We start from the raw sequence: 20,781 nt of genomic DNA, 5'->3' as shown, positions 1-20,781 counted from the left end.
GCCAGCCCCTGAGTCCGCCGGCTTGTGCCATTTGCGGCTCCCCTCCCGGTGGCGCGGTTGCATGTGCTGGCTGCCCACGTCAGCTGCTCAGCTGCAGACCCTTACTCTGGACCACCCAGCCCTTCCCCTGCGCCCTGCGCGAGGAGCCCTGCTGACGGCCCACAGATGAGAGGGAAGGGTGGTTTTCACGGTATTTGGCGGGAAGCGCTGGCTACATCCCATGAGCTTTGCCCGGGGGGGCCGGGGGCTGGAAGGGTTGGCAGGAGAGCTGAGCTTTGGGATCACACCCAGGCTTCGGGCTTGGCAGGAGAAACACGAGGGGCCTGGGAACTGGGCTGGGGCAGGTGTGTGCACCTGTGCGTGTGTGCGCGTGAGAGAGAGGGGGACGGAGAGAGGATGCCCTGTGACTGTGACCACGTCCCCACTCTTCTGCGGGTGCTGCTGCCTGTTAGAGGGAAGGTGGATTGGGCTTCACGTGGGGGTTGCTGACCTGTGGGCGGGCGACACCTCACAGACTGTTCTCCCAACTGGCCCTGTAGGAGGCAGGAGCCCTAACCGTCCCCCCTGTGGCATCGAGAGTAGGACCCTGTGCTGGACAGCTGACCAGTGGGGCCGATCACTGGCAGGTGCAATGGCCCACGGCATCCTTGTCAAGGACGCCATGGGACCCCTTTTCCACTGCACACCAGCCTCGTGCCCAGTGAGGGGGGGCCCCTCCGCTTTGTGGGTGAGGGTCGAGCTCTGAGCGACAGGCTTGGAAAATCCCACAGAGACCCTGTCCGGGCTGGCAGAGGTCCTGTTCTCCTCCCGACGCATGGCCTGGAGCACGTTGCCTCCAGCTGTGAGCACGAGCCCCTAAAGTGTACGGGTGAGCCCAGGGCTGTGGGCCACGGGAGTTTCCTGTGGCGGCCGCAACAAACTCCGTGGCCTCAAACGGGGACGTACTGTTACAGCTCTGGGAGCTGGGAGTCTGAAATCAGGGCCGCTGGGCCGAGCCAAGGTGTTCGCAGGGCTGGTTCCTTGTGGAAGCCGCAGAGGACGATTCGCCCTCGCTGGCCCAGCTCCGGGTGGCTGCCGCCAGTCCTTGGCTTGTGGCCACTTCACTCCACGGTTGCTCTCCACCATCGCACGGCCACCTTCCTCTCTGTGTTCTTCAAAGTGTCCTCTGGGTCCCTCTCATAAGGACACTTGGGATTACATAGAGGGCCCACCCAGATAACGCAGGGTAATGTCTGCACCGCGCAGGCCTTGGCCACCTCTGCAGAGCCACTCCTGCCACAGACGGGCACACAGGTTCCGGGGGGAGGGGCACAGGACTCAGCGTTTGTCACGGGGCCCACTGGTCTTAGGGTATAAAACAAAATAAACTGGCTCAAGGGGAAATAAAGGACACGTTAAATTCTTTTTTCTCAAAAATGTATTTTTTATGGTGGTAAAATGCACAGAACATAGACTGCACCATGAGTAGCGTTTTGCATGTTCTCACCGTTATGCACCCATCACCACCGTCTAGTTCCACGACATATTGTCACCCCCAAAGGGGCTCCTCTGTCCATTAGCAGTCACTCCTCACTCGTCCCCGCCTGGCAACCACCAGTGCACTTTCTGTCTCTGTGGATCCTTTGTTCATTGGCGCGGTTCTGTGTGACTTTGAAGTAACTGAACAAAAGCTTGCTGAGCTGCTTGTTGGAAGGGTGGACCTGCAGGGGAAGCCAGGGCCTGCGACTGTGACTGGGGCCCGTGTTACAGGTGCCCGGGTGCCGGCCAGCCTCCCCACCTCCCTCCTCCTTTCCTGGGGTCTCCCCCCACCTGTGTTTCCGCCATTCCCTTCTCTCTCTTTGCAAATAGCCCCTAAGAGTTTCCCAGCCCCCAGGTCTGCACGGCCTCCACGTTTCCGGGCCCCGCACCAAGAAGGCTCCTGGCTCCATGCTGCGGGGGAGAATTCCAGCAGCCCACTCATGCCTCTTGGGCCGTGCCTTACAGATCAGGTCGCCGGCCAGCCTGTGGCCGCTGTCATCGAGTGAGGGGCCTGAGCACCCATGGGCCAGGTGACAGAGGGGACCCCAGAAAGGGGTAGGTTGCCAGTGGCAGGAACTGATACCACTGGAGTTGTCTGAGTGATGCTTAGCGTGTGTCTAGGAAATTAGCTTCTTAGGAGAAGCTCCACTCTTTCTGGTGGTGGCATCTGAGAGAAATGTCCTCAGGAACCTTCCCCACAAGGGGACACCGTGATGTGGGGATCAGTGGCCTCAACAGCTTTTTACAGTGTCGCATGGAGGTGCGTCCCATCCCAGCCCTCAGTGTGGCTGCACGCTGCTGCTAAAGATGATCAGTGGGGCCCAAATAAAGGGTCCTCCAAGGGTCTGGTGTCATCCCAGGATAACGCGGCGACTGTCGAGATGGGTATTGTCCAGTATCGTAGCCTCTGGCCGTGGTGGCCACTTGAAAGGTGACTGTCCAGATTGAGAGGTGCTGTCGGGGTGAAATGCACGCCGGATTTCAAAGCTGTAGTACAGAGAAAAGGCAAAGCGTCTCAGTTTTTGTGCTGATCACATGTCAAGTTGATAATATTTTGGCTCTACCAGGTTACATGAAACATATTAAAATAAATGCACTTGTTCCTTTTTTTTAAGTATATTTTATTGATTATGTTGTTACAGTAGTTCAATTTTTTTCCCCTTTGCTCCCCTCTGCCCAGTACCCCACTTCCCTCCAGCAATCCCACTCCCCTTAGTTCATGTCCATGGGTCATGCATATAAGTTCTTTGACTTCACCCTTTCCTATATTATTCTTAGTTCCCCCTGTCTATTGTGTACCAAAGGATTATGCTTCTTAGTCCCTGCACCATTTCCCCATTTCTCCCCCTTCCCTTCCCAGCTGATAACCCTCCAAATAATCCCCATACCTATGATTCTGTTCCTGTTCTGGTTTGCTTACTTGGATTTTATTTTTATTTTTTAGATTCAGTTGTTGATAGTTGTGAGTTTGTTGTCATTCTAGTGTTCATAGTTTTGATCTTATTTTTCTTAAGTAAGTCCCTTTGGCATTTCATATAATAATGGCTTGGTGATGATGAACTCCCTTAGCTTTACCTTGTCTGGGAAGCACTTGATCTGCCCTTCCATTCTAAATGATAGCTGTGCTGGATAGAGGAATCCTGGTTGTAGGTCCTTGCTTTTCATCACTTTGAATACTTCTTGCCAGCCCCTTCTTGCCTGCAAAGTGTCTTTTGAGAAATCAGCTCATAGTCTTATAGGCACCTCTTTGTAGGTAACTCTGCTTTTCTCTTGCTGCTTTTAAGATTCTCTCTTCATCTTTAACCTTTGGCATTTTAATGATGTTGTGTCTTGGTGTGGTCCCCTCTGGGTCCAGCTCATCTGGGACTCTCTGTGCTTCCTGGACTTGTATGACTATTTCCTTTGTAAAATTTGGGAAGTTTTCCTCCATTATTTTTTCATATAAGTTTTCAATTTCTTGATCTTCCTCATGGCACCCCTATGATTCGGATGTTGGCACGTTTAAAGTTGTCCCAGAGGTTCCCAAGCCTCTACTCATTTTTTTTCAATTCTTGCTTCCTCATTCTGTACTGGTTGACAGTTTCTTTATTCCTTATGTTCCAAATCATTGATTTGAACCCCAGTTTTCTTCCCTTCACCATTGGTTTTGTGTGGATTTTCCTTCATTTCACTTAGCATGGCCTTCACTTCTTCCCTTATGTGTTTGCCATACTCAAGCATATCTGTCAAGTCTGTGAGCATTGTTATCACCAGTGTTTTGAATTCTGCATCTGTTAGGTTGTCTGTCTCCTCGTCTGTGAGGTTGGCTATCTCCTTGTCGCTTAGTTCTCCCACTGGAACCTTAATCCATTCCCCATTTTGGGCCATACTTCTCTGTCACCTCATCTTGACAGGCTCCTGTATGTGTTTGCCTCTGTGTCCCAGGCAGAGCTGTCACTCCTGTTACGTTGTAAGGGACGGAGCCTTAGGGATTTGTCAGTGTACAGTGACCTGTTTCATCATGTTGTGGCGCTGTGGGGTGGGGAGGGGTCCGAGAGGGAACAATGCTGCTTGCTCAGCACTCGCCCCTTTTCCGGGCACTTTTCCCTCTTCCCGTATGGGACTGGCGCCTCTCTAGCTGCTGCCCTGGCTGTCGTTCCCAGAGTGGGTGGGTCTGTGGATGTTCTAGGTCCGTGGGGGCCCTTTAAACAAGCGGACTCTGCTGAGAGACCGACAGTTTCTTCCTCCGCCCCAACCCCCACTGGTCTGCACAGTCAGAAGCAATGAGGCTTGACTTCCCCTGGTGCTGGGACTGTGAACTGGGCAGCCTGGTCTGGGGCTGGGAGTGCTCCCCAGGTGTCCCTCCCGACTTTTTGAAACATGTGACCGCACTTTCCGCCGGCCTTCTGCTGCCACCATGCCGCCACCACACCGTGTCCTCTCTGCCACGGCTCCGCCCCTCCTACCTGTCTGGGTGAGTATTTCTTCTTTATATCTTTGTTTGTTGGACTTCCATGCAGCTTAATTTTCTGGAACTTCTGGTTGTTTCTAGATTTGAGGTAGTTGTGTTCCGTCTTAGTTGTGCAGGGAGACGCAGCATGTCTGTCTAGGCCTCCATCTTGGCCGGAAGTCGAATTCACTTGTTTCTTCGTGCCTTTTTAATGTGGCTGCCAGCATCTTTCAAATTACGGACCGACAGGCTCGGCTTGTTTCTGCCGTGGATTGAAGCGCTGCAGTGGCTGCAGCCCAGCGCCAGGGAGCGCCGAGTGGTTCCTGGGGCAGAAGTTCTGTGTTGGAAGAGTGCCTGGAATGGGGGGCTTGTCATACTCGGGGACTCCCTTTCCTGGGGGACAGAGTGAGGCCAGAGGCAGAGGAGGAGGTCCCTAGGGGAGTGCTGGGAAGAGGAAGATCTCTGCTCACAGCAAAGCAAGCAAGCCACCAGGGCAGATGCTGAGTGGAGGTGACATCCTGAGGCTCCCAGTTAACCCTGCTGCCTGGAGTGACAGGAGTCCCTCTTGGCATCCTTTGTCACTGGTTCCTGGAGCTGCCCTTCAGAGCCCACTGATGAGAGCCCAGCAGGTGGGCGGGGGGTTGGAGGGGTGGCCCTGACCTCCCCAATCCCTATCCCAGGAAGTTACCTTCTTAGAGGACAGGGAAGCATGTGTTTTGAGCTCCCGCTGTCCTGATTTGGACAGGCACGTGTTCCTTTGAATCTTCCAATTAGGGCTGGATGGTGCCCATTTTGCAGATGGGGAAGGTCAAGTCCTGCAGCCGTTGAGTGACAGGCCACAGCGCTGTCCAGTGAGGGGGCCTTGGTTCTGGTGTTTGATGCTGAGCCCACATCTGAGACCCACCACTGTCCTCCCTTCCTCTGAGAGGGGAACAGGGACTCCGGACGTGCACTCCGGCCCCTGGATGCTCCTCTGCGTCTTTGGCCGGCTGCCCAGAGACTGATGGTAGCAGCTCCAAAGGGCAAATGTGCTGTGGGGGTGGGGAGGGACGAGGACCAGCGGCCCCTAAAACCTCTGGCAAACCTGAAGACCCTGGAGGCTGCTGGGGGAGGCTGGCCCTGAGGAGTGGGCAGCGCCTGTGCTGGGCAGGCCAGTGCTCCGGGTGCTCCGGGCCTCAGCCACCAGCCACAGCCAGGGACCTGGCAATGGGAAACCTGAGAGGGAGCAGGGAACATCTTGGGAGTGGCAGTGGCCGTGGGGGCTGGGCCAGAGTTATTCCTCCAGGAGGCAGGCTTCCCAGGTGTCACCCAGGGCTCCCTGTCCCAGGCAAGTCCCCAAGGCCAGCCCCCCGGAACTCTCCTAGTGTGAGAGTCAGCCTGGGGCCGCTAGGCCACACCTCTGCCTGGGAGTGACTCACTCACTGAGGGTCATAGGTCGTGGCTGGGGGTGGGTCTGGCCCATCCCAGCATTCAGGCCCAGCCCCAGCGCGGTCGCTCCCAAGCTCACTCCTCTGGGACCCCCTAGCCCATCCCCCCGGGGGTCCCAGCCTGCAGGGAGGGGGGAAAGGAGGAGACTGACTCATTGCCCAGGCCCTTAGGGGCTGGAGGAGCCAGAGCCAGACTGGAATCGAGTTCTGAGGCTCAAGGAAGAGGAGCTCTGGGTGAGCTGGCCCCAGCCCCGCCTCCCCAGCCCCAGCGGCTGCCCGGCCCTCTCCCACTGCCTCTCCTTGCAGGGTCCTCTCCCCGAGGGCACACCTCAGCAGTGGGGGGCAAACAGGGCTGGCTGGGCTCGGAGCCCCGGCTGCTTGGAAGCCTGGAACAGCTCTGGGCTGCAGGGCTGGACTTCATTCCTGGGGAGTCCTGCAGCTCTGGGGGAGGCCCCCAAGGGCTTAGGTGTGTCATCCAGGTGGGCAGGGGTCAGGACCAGGTGGGGGGAGGCATCTGGGGTGCACCTGGCAACGGGTAAGCACAGGGCGGGGCAGCAGGGAGACAGGGCGCCCACGGGCACATCAGATTCTTGGCACCACCCCGCACCCAGGCAGGGGACGGGCTGGGAGGAGGGGACCGTGGCTGTGCAGGGACCGACTCCCGGCAAGGACAGCCTGGCTGGACGTCCAGGTGAGTTTCTTTCTCTCCTTGCTGGAGCTCTGCTCCAGGGACCGTGTCGCTTTCCTTTGGGGGTGACTGAGGCTGGCCCGGGAACTCTGCTCCTCGGCCCTTCTTAGACACGGGTAACACTCCCCGTGCACCCGGTTGGTTGCCGGGGCTGCAGCCGGAGCCCCTTCTTTTCTCCTGCCCCCTCCTCCTCGGCTCCTCTCGCCCTGCCCCTCGGAGCCCGTTCTCCCCTCGAAGGCAGTCGCGGTCCCTCCTACCTCTGCCCGCGCCGCTCTGGGAGGCTCCTTGTTCCGAGGCCACAAAGCCCCTTTGATCCTCTGCTCGGCTCTGAGCCATGTGACCCGGTGGGCGGGCCACACTCTCAGGCAGCCGGCGCAGCCCGACTCTGCTGCTGGGGTGAGTCCTCCGCTCCCTTTGTTCCCTCCAGCCTTGCACCGGTTGCAGGGGGCCCTCAGGTGTCCGGGCCGCTGAGCAGCCCCCGATGGCTGGGTGGCAGGGCCAGGAGTAGCCTCGCCAGGGAGCCCCAGCCTGGCCGCCTGGCCGGTGGGACAGCTCTTGTCCCCTGGAGAGGGTCGGCAGGAGCTCGGTCTCCACGCGGGGCCCAGATTTTTGGTCTCTGAGTAGAAGAAAAGGGCTTTGTGCAGCCAGAGCTATCTCTTTGTAAATATTTGGCCAGCAGAGCCGAGTGGTGAGGTCCTCCCCCAGCGGGAGTTTCTCGGAGGAGTCGATTTCCCTTCCGCAAGGGGCTTCCCTGACTTCCAGGAGGGCTGCAGGAACCCAGGGCTGGCCACCTCCGCCTCCTCTAATCGTCATTTGTTAGGGGCCGGCGGCTCCCAGGACCCGCTGCAGATCAGTTGCAGCAGACGCTGGCAGAGCCGGAATCAGATGCCAGTGGCCGGCGTCGTGACGGGACCGTTTCTGCCGCAGCCTGTCTGGGTTCCTGGGGGGTGGGGATGTGCCATGTGGCTGGGAGTGGGCAGGTGGGGAATGCATGCACTTTGCTCAGGAGCCTGGTGGGAGGGTGTCCCACTCCCTGTCCAGGAGTGGACGTTGGGGAGAAAGCAGCTCCTAGGAGACATGCCTTCCAAGGAACATGCCAGCCAAGCCGAGATGCTGGGAGAGCCCCCAGAGCACCATCCCACAGCTGCGCAGCACGGCGCTCCGTGCACCAGACCTGAGGTGCCCGGAGCCAGTGCCATCTGCTCTGAAAGCCCGTCCTGAATGTCCCCTGGGATAGACTCAGCTCGCAGACTGCCCTGCCCTGAAATCTGCCGGCGTCTTTGTCAGAGGTCTGAGGGAGCCCCTCTGCTCAGCAGAGGGAAGTTTGAAATTCCTTTCCTGGAGAAAAATGTGCCGACTGGCAGCGGGGTTCTGGCCGTGGGGACAGCACCCCGGTTGGGGTTCAGGTTAGATCCTATACAGAAAAATCTGCTTGAGGAGGGGGCAGAAAAAGCTCCGTTCCCTCCCTTCCCTTCCGATGGCGTGTGGTTCGTTCTCCCTCTTCATTCATTGTTGCTTTGCCTTGAAACTTCACGGGGCTCCCTGGGTGTTTACGTAAATGCCATTTCTCTCTGGCAACTGGGGGGCTCCTTTTAGGAACCAGAAAGAACTCCTTTCTTTCACCATTGGGTGGGGGCAGCGTCCGTGTGAGGCCTCTTGGCAAAGGGGGGCTTCTTGCTTCTCTCCCCTCGGGTCTCTTGGGTGAGGACGGGGCTGGGGACAGAGGCGTCCTGTGGCTGACTTCTTTTCCGCCTGTCCCGGGGACCTGTGCTGTCACTGGTCCCTGCCCGCCCGCCCGGGCGTCCCCAGTGCCTCACTGTTTCTGTGTGTGGCAACCCTGCTGTGTCTACTGGTTTGTGTCTGTACTTCCGGCAGCCTCTGCTGCATGGGGCTGGCATCCGGGAGAAGGGCCAGTGGGTCCCGCTGGCGTGTGGGGAGGACCTGCTGTGCGCCGGGCTGTGGAGTGTTCTCAGATGGAGGCGACAGAGCCCTGTACTGACGGGAGGGAGCCGTCAGGGGCTGAGCGTGGACATTGCAGTTGGGGGCCTGTGGGATCATCCCTGAGAGCCAGGCCCACGGCCCCAGGTTCTTGGGGCCCCAAGGGCAAGGTCAGAGTTCATGGGGCCTCCATCCCAAAGCCCTGGCCCCACTGGGCTACCCGGGTCTCCAGGCTGACGACTTCCCTCCCCACGCCCGTACCCTCCCCACTTCCTGTTGTCAGGGCGGGCCTCGGGCTCCTCCCGGGGCTGAGAGGCATTCGGCAGAGTGGGGGGACCCTGTCTATAGGCGAGCCCCCCACCGCCTGGAGCGGCCCAGCTTCATGCGGTGTCAGAGGTCTCAGGCTTTTTAAGGAAGCCGGGCACCATGGCTGAGCTTCCGTTTTCTGATCCCTGCCCCCCGCCCACATTTAAATCTTGGGTTGGCTTCTTCGTACCCTGTGAGGGGTCTGGGCTCCCTCCTCTCATTGGCTACGTGTGTGGGAAGAAGGACTTGTTTTTAGGGCACGAGGTGCCCATGCTCACGGTCCGCCCCTGCCCCCTGGCTGGGGTCATCTGCCACGTGGCCCTCAGCCTTCCACACACAGTCGCCCCCGCCTGCCCCTCTCCTCTGTCCCTGTCCCTGGGCTTAGGCTTCATAGAGAGGTGGGCCGGATATGGCCAGGGCTCAGGACCCTGGGGGGCCCCAGCCCCTTGCGGGGGAGGTCTTGGGAGATGCTTCCAGCAAAAACCGCAGCCCATGGCTGGGCGGGACCGCGCTCCCAGCACCAAGCTTTGGTTTGCTCACCAAGCGCCAGCCTGCTTCCGCAGACAGGTAGGGACCTGTTGTCGGGAGCCTGGAGGGGCCTCGGAGGCCTCCCTGGGAAGGCTGCTTGGGTGGGCGAGCCTGTCCCCTGAGGAGCAGCCCGGGAGCCGGCGGAGGTGCAGGTCTGGTGCCAGGCCAGGGAGGTGGGGGGGGGGGCTGTGGTGCCCCAGCTGGTTCCTGTCCACCCGGGGAGGGGGTGACCTTATGCGTCTTGTTTGGGGGGGGGCACGGCAGTGGGTGAAACTTCTCTCCCCCTTGGCTCCTCCCCGGGCTGTGAGTGGGTTCGTCTCTTTCTCTCCTTTGGAACCAGACTTGGGCCAGGCTCTGAGGGGCAGCGAAGGGAGGGGCTCAGCACTCGGAGCCCAGGGCGTTGCACGTTCTGGTTCTGACCCCCTTCAGGGGCCTGAGCTGCCTCTTGGGCTTGTCTGGGCTCAGCGGTCCTACCTTCGGAGCAGAGTTTCCTGGGGGAGGGGCTGGGCCTTGGCTGGGGGTGGCGCTCAGCACAGAGACCCCGATGATGAAGATAACCCATCTGCACCGTCCCCTCTTCCTCACTGTTTCTGCCTAAATACGGTTTTAAACGCTTTAACTGGGGTTCAATGGCTGGATCATGGCAGAAGTGCCCACAAATGTCTGGTCACTTTCTTGTCACTGTCCTAAAGCTGAGGGTAGGGGACGCCCGCTGTGATATGTGGGTCCCTGAGCACCCGGGCTGCACTCGGAACCCCAGTTCCGGGTTGGGCTTGAGTCGCCGACAGCGGTCCCCTGTGGCTGTCGGAAAGGAGGTTCGCCAGCCTCTGGGGCGCCCCTCCTGGGGTCTGTGCCCTCTGAGGGCCTGCCATCCTGCCCAGGGACGTGGTCACCCAGACGCTCGTCCGAAGGGCTCGTGTCCTCAGTGTGATGTGCATAGACAAGGCCTTCCGGCGCCCAGGTGCTTCTCTCCTCTCCCAGGCCCGGTTCCAGGGATCTGTCACCAGGCCGCTGACACAGGACCGCCAGGTGGGGACCTTTGTGTCCTTCAGTAGGCTGAGGGCTGGCCCAGGCCCTGGACGTCCCAGGTGCCTGCTCAGTTAACGTGTGACTGAGTACTCGGGGCCGACCGCAGCTTCACGTCTTCTATCCAAACCCTGGTGGCGTCTGCAGAAGCCCCTCGAGAGCCTTGCGGGGACAGCCCCTCGTCCCACTGTCTTCACTCCTGGTCTCCTCAGAGCCCTTTTTTAAGAAAAGGGGCCAAGGAGCAGCATTCCTTCAGTGGCTGGAACCCACTCTCCCCAAGCAGGGGACCAGATGACTCCAGCCCCGCCCCCACGCCTGGTGCTGGGGCAGCCAGGACGGGAGCTGGGTCTTTTGTCCCTTGTCTGCCAAGGCCGCGAAGAAAAGCTGCCCATTGCCTGGTGACAGTCGTGGGCCTCGAAGACTAATGACAGGTTGGACAGCGGCCCCATTGTAGCTGGAAGGCCAGGCGGGTGGGGGCCAGGGCCAGCAGATCGGCTCAGAGGGGGGTGGCGGGGGGTCTCGCCCACCCAGAGGAGCAGGTGACGCGTCCTCCCTCAAATTCTCTGCCCCTTGGCCTCACTTGCCTGCACCCAGGCTCACGGCGAGGGCAGAGGCCCTGCATGCTCCGCTTACGTCATTATCTATTGGTCAGGGTGCCCGGGCTAGAACCCCATGCTGGCACCGTCCTGACTGCCATTAACACTGGGCCTGGTGCCCAGGGGGTCCCTCAGTCCTCGTTTTGCAGAATTTCATTGAAATGTCCCCTGCTGCCAGCTGGTGGGTGGGGCCGCCTCCCTCCTCACATGTCAGGGGTGGAAGCTGAGGCAGAGACGTGAATGGCGGGCCAAAGGTCTCCATGGCAAGTTGTCATCTTTCCAGACTTGCTCGCGGGAAAAAGGACAAGTTTTAAATGGCTTCTCCCTCCCCCGTTGCTCCCCCCTTTGCCCCCGTTTGTTCACATGTGACTGTTTACAAAGTGGGGAACACAGCTCTCTCTCCAGAGTCAGCCACTCTGCCTGGAGGAGCTGACGGGTGGGACCGCGTTTCTTATTCTCTTGGGTGCTCTGGCTGCCCGCCCCGTGGCCATGGCCGACCTCTGCACCCCAGGGCCGACGTGAAAACGGAGGCAAAGCGGAGAGGTCCCCAGGGAGGCGTTCAGGTGGGCGAGGAAGCGCCTCCTGCAGCTTCCTGCTCTGAAGGAGGAAGTGAATAAGGTTTATTCACTATAAGTAACCACAGAGCGGGAGCCCCTTATGTGCGTCCTGCACGCAGGTTTGGCGTGAGCCCCTCCAAGTCCCCTCTTGGCGCCCGGCCGATTGAGAGCCTCCGGAGGCAGAAGTGGGGCTGCTCAGTTCCAAGGGGGCAGCTGGTGTTCTGGGGGGGGGGGTGGCTGTGACTTCAGGTGGAAGTCCAGACACGGAGCAGGACGGGGGGGGACCCCTCCTGGTTTGGCTCCAGGGCAGGGCCTCCTGTGGGAGACAAGGGGAGAGGAGGAGAGGGGGTGCGGCCTCAGAGCAGCTGCTGCTGGGCCTGAGGACCCTGTCCCCGTCTGCCTCTCTGCCCGAGACTGGGCCCAGGTAGCAGCATGGCAGAGGGCTGAGAACCAGCCTGCGCTTCTTGAGGCTCCTGGTCGGGCCAGCCCCGGTGTGCGCCCCTCAATGACCATGTGACCCTGGACTTGTGACCTGCCCCTTCTGAGCCACAATCTTATGTGTGAAAAATGGCGACTAGCTGTCCCCGCTTCCTGGGGTCATGAGGACAGCTGGAGGTAAAACGTTCCACACACAACCGGACAGGTTGAAATGCTAAGCATGTTACCGTGGTGGTTGGTCCCAACCACCGGGCTGGGGCGGGGGGGGGACCCATGCGGCAGGCCTTCTAGAAGCTTCCGATCCAGGTGGGGGTTATGTACACACCGCCTCTAAGATCAGGGGCCCGGGCATCAGGGCGTCCCCAGAAAGCCAGCTGGCTTGTAGTTGGGTCTCAGCAAAGGCTTCAGGGCCCGGGGGTGCTGAGAAGCAGGTACTGGGGGAGACGGAAGAGGAGAAACCAGCCAGGAGCGGAGGGAGCTGCTCTGAGTTCAGAAGTGGGGGAGGGGCATGGCAGGGGGCAGAGGAGGGGCCCCGGAGGAGTGCTGCCTGTCCAGGTCCCAGGGCGCCATGGCTGGCTGCCACCACACCTCCATGAGTGCCACCCCCACACCGCACCCCCCCAACAGGTGCCAGCTTCCTGCTCCCCTGGCATGAAGCTCTGACATAAGGCCCCTCTGCTGTGCTGTTCTTCCTCATCTGTCCCCGTCTTGGCTGCCTCCCCAGCCTCCTCCAGGGCTCACTGTGGACCTGGACGGCCCGGTCCTGTCTCCCCAAGGCTCCTGGGGCCTCGCCCATGTGTCCCCTGACAATGCTTTTTGGAGACACCCTGGTGCTGGACGCCCTGGCCCTCAGCGAATTCTGGGGCCGTGGCCACGAGGGGACACGGAGACATGAGTCACTAACCCCACCCCCCATACGTGCCTCAGTCTCCCCATTCAGCTAAGTGGCAGAGACTCCTGTCTGCTGCCGGTTCACAGCACTGTCGGGACATTTGTGAGTCTGGGACAGGAGGTGGGTCCCCTGAGGGCCTGCGTGTTGGGGTGTGGGGCAGGGTGAGGGCCCCTCCCCAGCTCACCGTGGGGCTCTTCAAGGGTGGGTGGAGAGTAAAGAGTCATGAGCACCGTAGGCCCTTGGGGACTCGAATGCTGTCCTGACCATGAAACCTTGACAACCTTGACGGTCTGAATGAATTCCCTCCCGATTTCCCGGAGGTCTCCTTGCCCGAGGTCCCCAGGATGTGGGGTGGGGGAGGGGGAGGCCTCAGGCCTTCCGTGATGGTTTCCTCCAGCCCGTGCTGGGCACAGGGCGGGCAGGAAGGACACCGTGGCCACACTTGTTCTCTGGGCAATGCTCACACTCACCAGCTTTTCTCTCGTTGTTAATCATGACTATTGACATAATTCACATACCATAAAATTCCCTCTTTTAAAGTGTACAGTTCAGTGGTTGTTAGTCGCCTCACAAAGTTATGTGACCGTCCCCACTAGTTCCAGAACCTTTTCATCACCACGCCCCCCGCCCCCCGCCCCCGGCAGCCACTGATCTGCTCTCTGTCCCTGAGTGTCCCTCTCCCGGATGCCTGATGGAAGTCGAATCACAGGACAGGTGGCCTTTTGTGTCTGGCTTCTCTCACGTGGCGTCGTGTTTTCAAGGGTCCTCCGCGTGTGACATTCGCACTGCGTTCCTTTTCGCGGCTGAATCGTATTCCGTTATTCCCCCTTCAGCTGCTGTGGGCCGTGCAGGCAAGCACGCTGGGTCCAGGTCGGTGTGGGAGTGTCTCCCTTTGGCTGGGGGGCGTGCCGGTCATGTGTTACAATCTGGTCCCCCAGCACAGGTCGGGTCCACCGCTGGCCTGTGACACCCGAACCCCAGCAGCTGAAAGCACCTCAAAGTTCCCCCGGCCCCCCACAGCGGGTCTTGCATCTGTGCGGTGCCGTTTGCCCGGGGTCCTTTTTGTTCATTGTGAGCCGAGGCCGGCTCAGTGGAATCTGATGAATCATTGCCGGGGTGGGGTGGGGCGGGGTCCGCGTGCGGGGTCGACCCTGGGTCCTGCAGCTGGGCCCCGGCCCTGACTTGCAGTTTCCTTCGCCTGCACAGGCCCAGAACGAGGCAGAAAAGGGGAAGTGGAGGTTTGTCTGCCCGTTCAGCGGGTGATGGGGAAGCGCGCAACAGGGAGCCTTCGCCCTGCGAGGGAGGAAGTGGGTGGGCCAAGCCACCCCACCCCCAGGAGGAAAGTAAAGGAGAGGGCCGGCGTGTGGGAAGCGGCTTCTTTCCTGAGAGGACACGCCCCCAGTCCCCCTCTAGCCGTGGCAGGAGTGGGGTGATGCTGCTTCCTTCTGGGGAGGGTGGGCATCGAGGGGGCTGCCACTGGGACCCAGGGAGGGAGGGAGGGAGGCCCCAGGTCTTCCAGGGCCGAGCTCTGCTGGTTCTAGGCCATTCTGTGCATCAACTGCAGAAGTCACACTGTAAAGCAAGTGCCTGTCCTTTGTCATTTTAAACCACCACGCAAGTGCGTAAGGAGGCCCTCTGGCCTCACGGGCCGCCCCACGGAGTCTACTCCTCGGTGGCAGCCGTGGGAAGGCCAGGCCCCTCCCTCCTCCTCTGGGCAGGGCTGCTGGAGGGGCCTCCACCAGTTCTCAGGCAGAAATTACCATATGAATGTGCCTCCTTCCCGGAGCTGCTGGCAGGAGGGACTTGGGAAGGGACAGGCTCCCACCCTCGGGGGTGGGGGGCCTCCAGGTTCTGTGCTGACTTCCGAGAGCGACTGGAACACATCAGCATTTTCAACTCCACAGTAGGTCACCCCCAGTGTGCCGAGGGCGCCAAGGTGGGCTGGGGTCTCTCTGTGGGTAGGGGAGGGCGTGCTGGGGCCCGGGAAGTGTGGGAGACCCCGGGGACTGGCACGACTCCCAAGTGTCTCTCTCTCTCTCCCCGCAGCTTGTATAAGAACACGTTGTTACTGTAGCTCTTCCCGTTTTGGTCTGGTTTCAAAAGTCGCAGCTAATTACTGCAGGAAATGGACTTTTTAAAAAAATTATTATTGATTTTAGATACAGAGAGAAAGGGAGAGAGAAAAAGAGAGAGAATCAGGGGAGAAACATGGATTTGTTGTTCCACTTATTTTTGCATTCATTGGTTGTTTCTTGTATGTGCCCTGACTGGGAATCAAACTTGCAACCTTGGCTATTGGGACGACGCTCTAACCAACTGATCTACCTGACCAGGGCAGAAGCGAAGACTGTTAGAACAAATTTGAGTGATTGCTTTGTAAACTGTAAAGTGCAGTGCCCTGCCCAGCCCTCTGCTGGCCCAGCCTGGTCCCTTGTGTCTCTTTAGATCTTAGCTGAGCTCCTGGGGGCCAGGACGAGGTCTTGTACATTTTGGGGACCCTGGTTGTATCTCAGTTAATAAACTCTCTTGGCTAGTTATCTGAATCATTCTTAAGTTTGGGCTGGTGATATGCCATGTTTAGGTAACTAATTTGCTGTCCAGCAAATTACTAGACGCCGGGAAAAGTCACCCTTGGAGTAGGAAACTGGGACTCACAGGTACTAGCTCTTCCAGGGACACCTGGCCCCTCCCCCTGCAGCCCGGGTGAGGGTTCAGAGTCAAGAGTCCAAGGTGGGCCCAGGCCGTCTGATGGGAGCCCCCTGCCCGTCTTCACCTCTAGGTGGGGTATTAGGGGAGGGGAGGGGTAGCCTTGGGCCCTGTCCCTGGCAGGCTAGTCTCCGCCCACCGTCCCTCCCCAGGGGGTGCCCCCAGCCCCCCACCGGCCATTTCCTGAGCAGAATTTCCTGAATGGGCAGGAGCTGTCCCAGGAAGTGCATCCATCCTTCCTGCTCCCTGCTTTGTGGCTCCAGAAGGACGATGGAAACCGGAAATTGTTAACATCTCATTCACAGGCTGCCACACACCGAAACAGCGGGAGCCGTGGGAAAGGATGCAGTCAGCTCTGTGGGAACCTCGAGAGGGCGGGTGTCACCTGGGTTAACGGGGGTGGGGGCAGCGGCCAGCCTCCCAGGATGCTCTGGGAGGAGAGGAGGACAGGGCAGTGAGCTCGCCATTCATTCATTCATTCATTCACTCAGCCAGCAGCATCTTGCCAGGGCTGTGATGTGGAAGGATTTATGAGCCAGGAATAAGAGACCCTGAGTTCCCACTTGGTGGGGGAGGTGGGCGTTGCACAGGAGGGTGAAATACGCAGGTACAAGTTGTGATCGGGGCTCTCGGGGACAAGAAGTGTGGGGCCGGTGCAGATAGGCACCCTGGCAAGACAGTGGGGAGCTTCCGGGAGCCGTGGGGAGAGGACCTTCCGGTCCCCAGGGAGACGGTGCTCATGGTCACCTGGAGCGCGAGCACGGGCCTGCGTTCCACTGACACGGGCCACCAATCCGTGTGCTCTGCCAGCGTCTCGTTTCGTCCTCAGCACTCTTAGGGGACAAATCTTACTATCAGCCCATTTTACATGTAAGAAAATTGAGTGCACAGAGAGGGCAAGTTACCTGCCCAGGGCCACACAGTGAGCTGAAGGGAACAGGAGTCTGGACCACAGGAGCTGTGTTCCCCGGTGCAGGGGGAACCCCTCGCAGTTTCAAGCAGGAGAGCGGTGGGATTAATTCACATTTTGTACGGTCCCTCCTGGTGCTTCAGGGAGCATGGATTTGGGGGAGGGGCAACTCATGGTGGTGTCTGGGACGGTGTGGCCACGAGGTGGGAGGCAGGGTGACCGCCTGCAGCCATGTTGGGTTAGAATAGATAGCACTTCGGGGTGTGCCATTGGATTTGGGGTGATGGGAAGGGAGGGAGCAAGGCTGGGCCCTGGGTTTCTAGCTGGCAGACCTGGATCTGGGGTTGGAGGGCTGGCTGGAGGAGGGTCCAGAGCTCAGCTGGGGGTCTCTTCGGTTCGAGAGCCCCACACTTCACTAGGGCAGGGGCCCCAGAACCCCAGACTGGGCAGAGGGCCTGGCACCGTGAGACGTCACTGCTGAGCTGTGGTGGACTCGGAGCTGCCAGGTTGACGCCAGTGTACGGATCTGGACAGAGGCTGGCATGGCATGCCCAGGGAATGCAGGTGAGGTTCCCGGGGAGGCGTCCCGCCAGGGCCCGGGCAGAGGCTGCCCAGAAGCCCAGAGAAGACAGCGTTTCAGCGAAGGGGTGGCTGATGGACAGACGCTCATGCTCTGAGGCTCAGGCTGAGGGGTGACCCCTGTGTGCTTTGCTCCTCAGAGCACTGGCTCTCCATCCGCTCAGAACCCTGAAACCAGAGGTGCGTTCAAAGTCCCCGCCCGGGGCTCAGGGTGCCTGCCCTGCCCGCAGCCAGCGTCCGCTCGGCCGTGCTCAGGGCGGTGGAAGTGTCTGTCCTGAGGGATGGCCCGGCTGCCATCCCCCCGCACACACATGGCTTTTCCCGGGGCAGAGCCTGAAATAGTGGAGTGCGTTGTGTTTCCGGGACTCCTTGGAGAGTCAGGCCGTCCCCACCCCCATTCAGAGTGCCTGCAGTCCTGGAGCTTCCAAAGGCCTCCGTGTGTCGGGGTCACAGGGCCGTTCTTGGGCTTATCCTCAGTTGAGTGTTTCCTGTGGGACAGTAGGGGCTGGAGGTGACCCAGGGGGGTGAGCAGGGTCCAAATGCTGCCTGCAGAGTCCACGCTGTGTAAGGGGCCTTGCAGGTCCCCCAGGCCAAGCCGGCTGCCTCCAGACCCCCTGCCCCCCCCGAGCAGGAAGGGCCTGGAGGCGGGGAGAAGAAATGACCCCAGCTGCCCCAACTCTGGCCTCCCAGAGCTGGAGCTGCAGGTGGTGGGTAACAGGGTTCAAAATGGTGGTGCTGACCCCTCCCCACCCCCACCCCCAACCTGCATCTCTGGAGCCCCTGTGATAGGAGGGGTCCCCTGCTTGCCCCTGGCCTCACCCTGCCCTGCCTTCTGCCCCACTCGGCCTTTCTGAAGTGACCTTAGGCAGCTTCCGGGCCCAAGCAGGTCTGCACAAGAGAAGGCAGTTGCTTCGTATCTTTGGGTTGAAGCTCTTTTCTGCTCAGGCCCGGGAAGGGAGGTGCCCTGTTGTACCCCAGAGCCCCCGTCCTTTTTGTCATTTCGGATGATTTCATCAGCGGGGGGAGGCAGAGCCCCCGGCGCCCCAGCCTCCGTCTGTGTTTGCCCCGAGCTCTGGCGAGCGTCTGCTGACAGCCGTGCTGATAGGCGGGGGGCTGCGGACCAGAGGCTCTGTCCCCGCTGTCTTAGGGGGACATCCCCGGATAAGAGGAAATTCCACCCTGTGACAAATGGCCAGTTTCCACCCTTCTGCGGGGGAGGATCTTTTCTTTCTCTTTCTAACTTTGCAAACATTTGCCAAGAACTAACGGAATCTCTGGGTTGGCCGTCCACTCAGACTCTGTGGGCAGCCTGGCCGGGCCGGGACTGGGTTCTGGGTTTGCTTTGGCTTAGGAGCCCCGCGTGCTGGAAGGTTCGCTGGGGTGGAGGAAGCCTCCAGACACGTTCCCTGATCCTGCGAGGGGAGTGGGCCATGGAAAACTAACTAAGAAGTCAGTCCCAACACAGGCCATGGAGGGCTCATCCCTGGCCTTCTCCACGTGCGAATTCTCCGCGCGGCTTTTTCGGAAGTGAGGAAGGACGCTTGCAGGTTGGAGCCTGCTCTGCCCGGAGATTGACGTCTCAATAGGCCCTGAGCCCGTGAGGTCCTCAGCTGCAGATGAAGGAACTGAAAAGGGCCTCTTCCAGAAGGGGGGCCGGGGAGGGTTGGCTGGGGTCCAGCTCTGGCTTTCCCGTCGGGGCCAATTGAAACCGCGTTGGCAGCGACGACGACCTTCTTGAGATTCCTGCCCCGACAATGGAGGAGAGGCTTGCTTTCAAGGGTTTGGGGAGAGAAAGGCTGAAGGAGCCGGGCAGGCAGTAAAAGTGGCGCCTCCGCCCCTGCGTGAGTGAAGGCAGGAGTGGGGACAGGCGCTGGTGCTGCCGGCTCCCCTCCCAGGTCCTGCAGAGGGCACGGGGTCGTGGGAGACTCTGACTCGTGCGCCCTTCCACCCGCACAGAGACTGCAGAGACTGTAAAATGGCGATTTCATTCTGGGTCTCCTCTTGGAAAAGGGCCAGAGAAACGCAGCCTTTGAGTTTGCAAACCCCACTGTTCTCCGGAGAGGCCCGACGTTTTTGTGCTGAATTTCTGAGTGGTTTCAGGCCCCAGGGCCGCAGCTCGGGTTTCTGGCATCCCTGTTCCGACCAGGCTCGGATTCGATGTCCGCCGCCCCAGACAAAGTGTGAAGTGTAACTCGATTTGGAATTACTTACCGAATTAGACGAGCCCTGTGCGCCTTTAAAATGCAGGCCTCGATCCCAGGGGCACGATTTGCAACATGTGGCCGTTTATATTCAGGGTTTGCATCTTTAGAAGGAACAGGAAGTTCTCCGGTGACATTTATGGGGAGTCTGTGGTGGCTGTAGGGGAGGGGGTTACTGGGGACCCGAGGAGAAGGTCCTGCGTTCCAAGCCCTGCCGTCTGCGTCTCTGCTGCCCACCCCCAGCAGCCCGCAGGGCACAGCCCCTGCGCTCGGGGACGGGGGCCAGCTGTTCACAGCCTCAGCTCTTGTCCTCTCTCCCCCTTGGCTTCTCCGAGGCATTTTCCGCCTTTGATCATTTTAAACTTTTCCTCACCCTTCTCTGGCCACAGAGCCCCGAACGTCTTTGTGTGTGTTGATAAAAGTGAAGTTAAGAGAACACAAATACATTCTAGGTTTCCTGCTAGATCAAGTTATTTTTTTAAATTGAGATCCATGGACCAAGGGGTCCTTGGATGCATCCCCCCGAATCGTTCAGATTTACTTGGGGGGGTCTCTCTTCCTGTGTATGTTTTTTAGGGAGGGAGTCCTTGCCCCTTGACAGCTTCCCAGAGAGGTTTGTGACCCACACTAAAATCCTGGACTGCCCTGCCAGACCAAGTTTCTCACCTGGGAGGGGACTGCTCTCAATCTGTCTAGAAGTTTGGGGCAAGAACTACTTGAATAAGGGAGCTTCGTGCTCCTGTGTGCTGCCACTGTTTTCATTCAGACCCACTCAAGCCTCCAGTGTCTTCCTTTTTATATTATACATTAGGTGCTCAGGAGAGACTTGTTGAATGAATCGGTGACGTTGCGATCCTGGTCCACTAGGACCCCAGGATCTTTTTCTACTGTTATTGTGTATAACCCTTTCTTTAACATCCTTTTCCAGGACGGTTCCCTCTCCGAGGTCTACCCGCTTCTGCGTGTGTCTGGTTTCCAGCCCCAATGTATTCATTCTCTTTTCTTCACCTGCATTTCCAGATTTGGCTAACAAGCTTCCCCCTCCACCCAGCCATGTATACCAGGCTCCTGTGGGTTTTGTCAGCTCAACTGGGCAGCCTCCTGGAGGCGGAGTTTTAGGAGGAGATGGACATGTTGGTCATCTGTTCCACATGGCCCCATCCGGGACTTTGGCTGTGGCAGCAGGTGGGCCCGGCTTTGCCTGCATCCCACCTGTGTGCCGGGAAAGCTGTCGCGGACCCTGAGGGGGCCCCTGGAGCCTGGGACCTCGTGCTGAGCCTGCTAGCTGGTGTCAGAGAGCTGCAGCCAGGCTAGATCTTCCCTTTCTCAGAGGTGATGGAGATTAAGATGCTAATGTCCCTTCTTAATAGGCCTGGGGCGCTAGACCCATGCCTGTCCCGCTGGGTAGGCCCAGCTCCTGACAGCTCCTGGAGGGAGCCCTGCCCAGCCTCCAGAAGCTTCTGGTCTTGGCGGGGGGGAAACTGCACCCCCTTTGGCCTTTCCACGGTGCTGCGGGATGTTCCTGCCATGCACCAGCTCTGT

General features: G+C 59.5%; 1 protein-coding gene across 6 annotated transcripts in view; it reads left to right on the top strand.

Moving 5' to 3' along the window:
• Positions 1 to 20,781, top strand: part of SEPTIN9 (septin 9) — a 133,397-nt gene that overhangs the window by 100,278 nt on the left and 12,338 nt on the right. The window contains exon 1 of one of the 6 annotated variants that reach the window (XM_090292882.1): positions 6,084 to 6,108. The exons of 3 other annotated variants lie outside the window; for them this stretch is intronic. The gene's annotated coding sequence lies outside the window, so the exon portion shown is untranslated. Of the gene's footprint in view, positions 1 to 6,083; positions 6,109 to 6,500; positions 6,566 to 6,896; positions 6,959 to 20,781 lie in introns of those variants that run through there. 2 more of the 6 variants (XM_090292884.1, XM_090292883.1) reach the window with 2 other exon arrangements.

The sequence above is a fragment of the Furipterus horrens genome, unplaced genomic scaffold (assembly GCF_987537825.1).
Source record: "Furipterus horrens unplaced genomic scaffold, mFurHor1.1.pri manual_scaffold_11, whole genome shotgun sequence".
Taxonomy (NCBI): Eukaryota; Metazoa; Chordata; class Mammalia; order Chiroptera; family Furipteridae; genus Furipterus; species Furipterus horrens.
The sequence above is the reverse complement of the archived record's forward strand: the minus strand, read 5'-3'. Positions and strand labels throughout refer to the sequence as shown.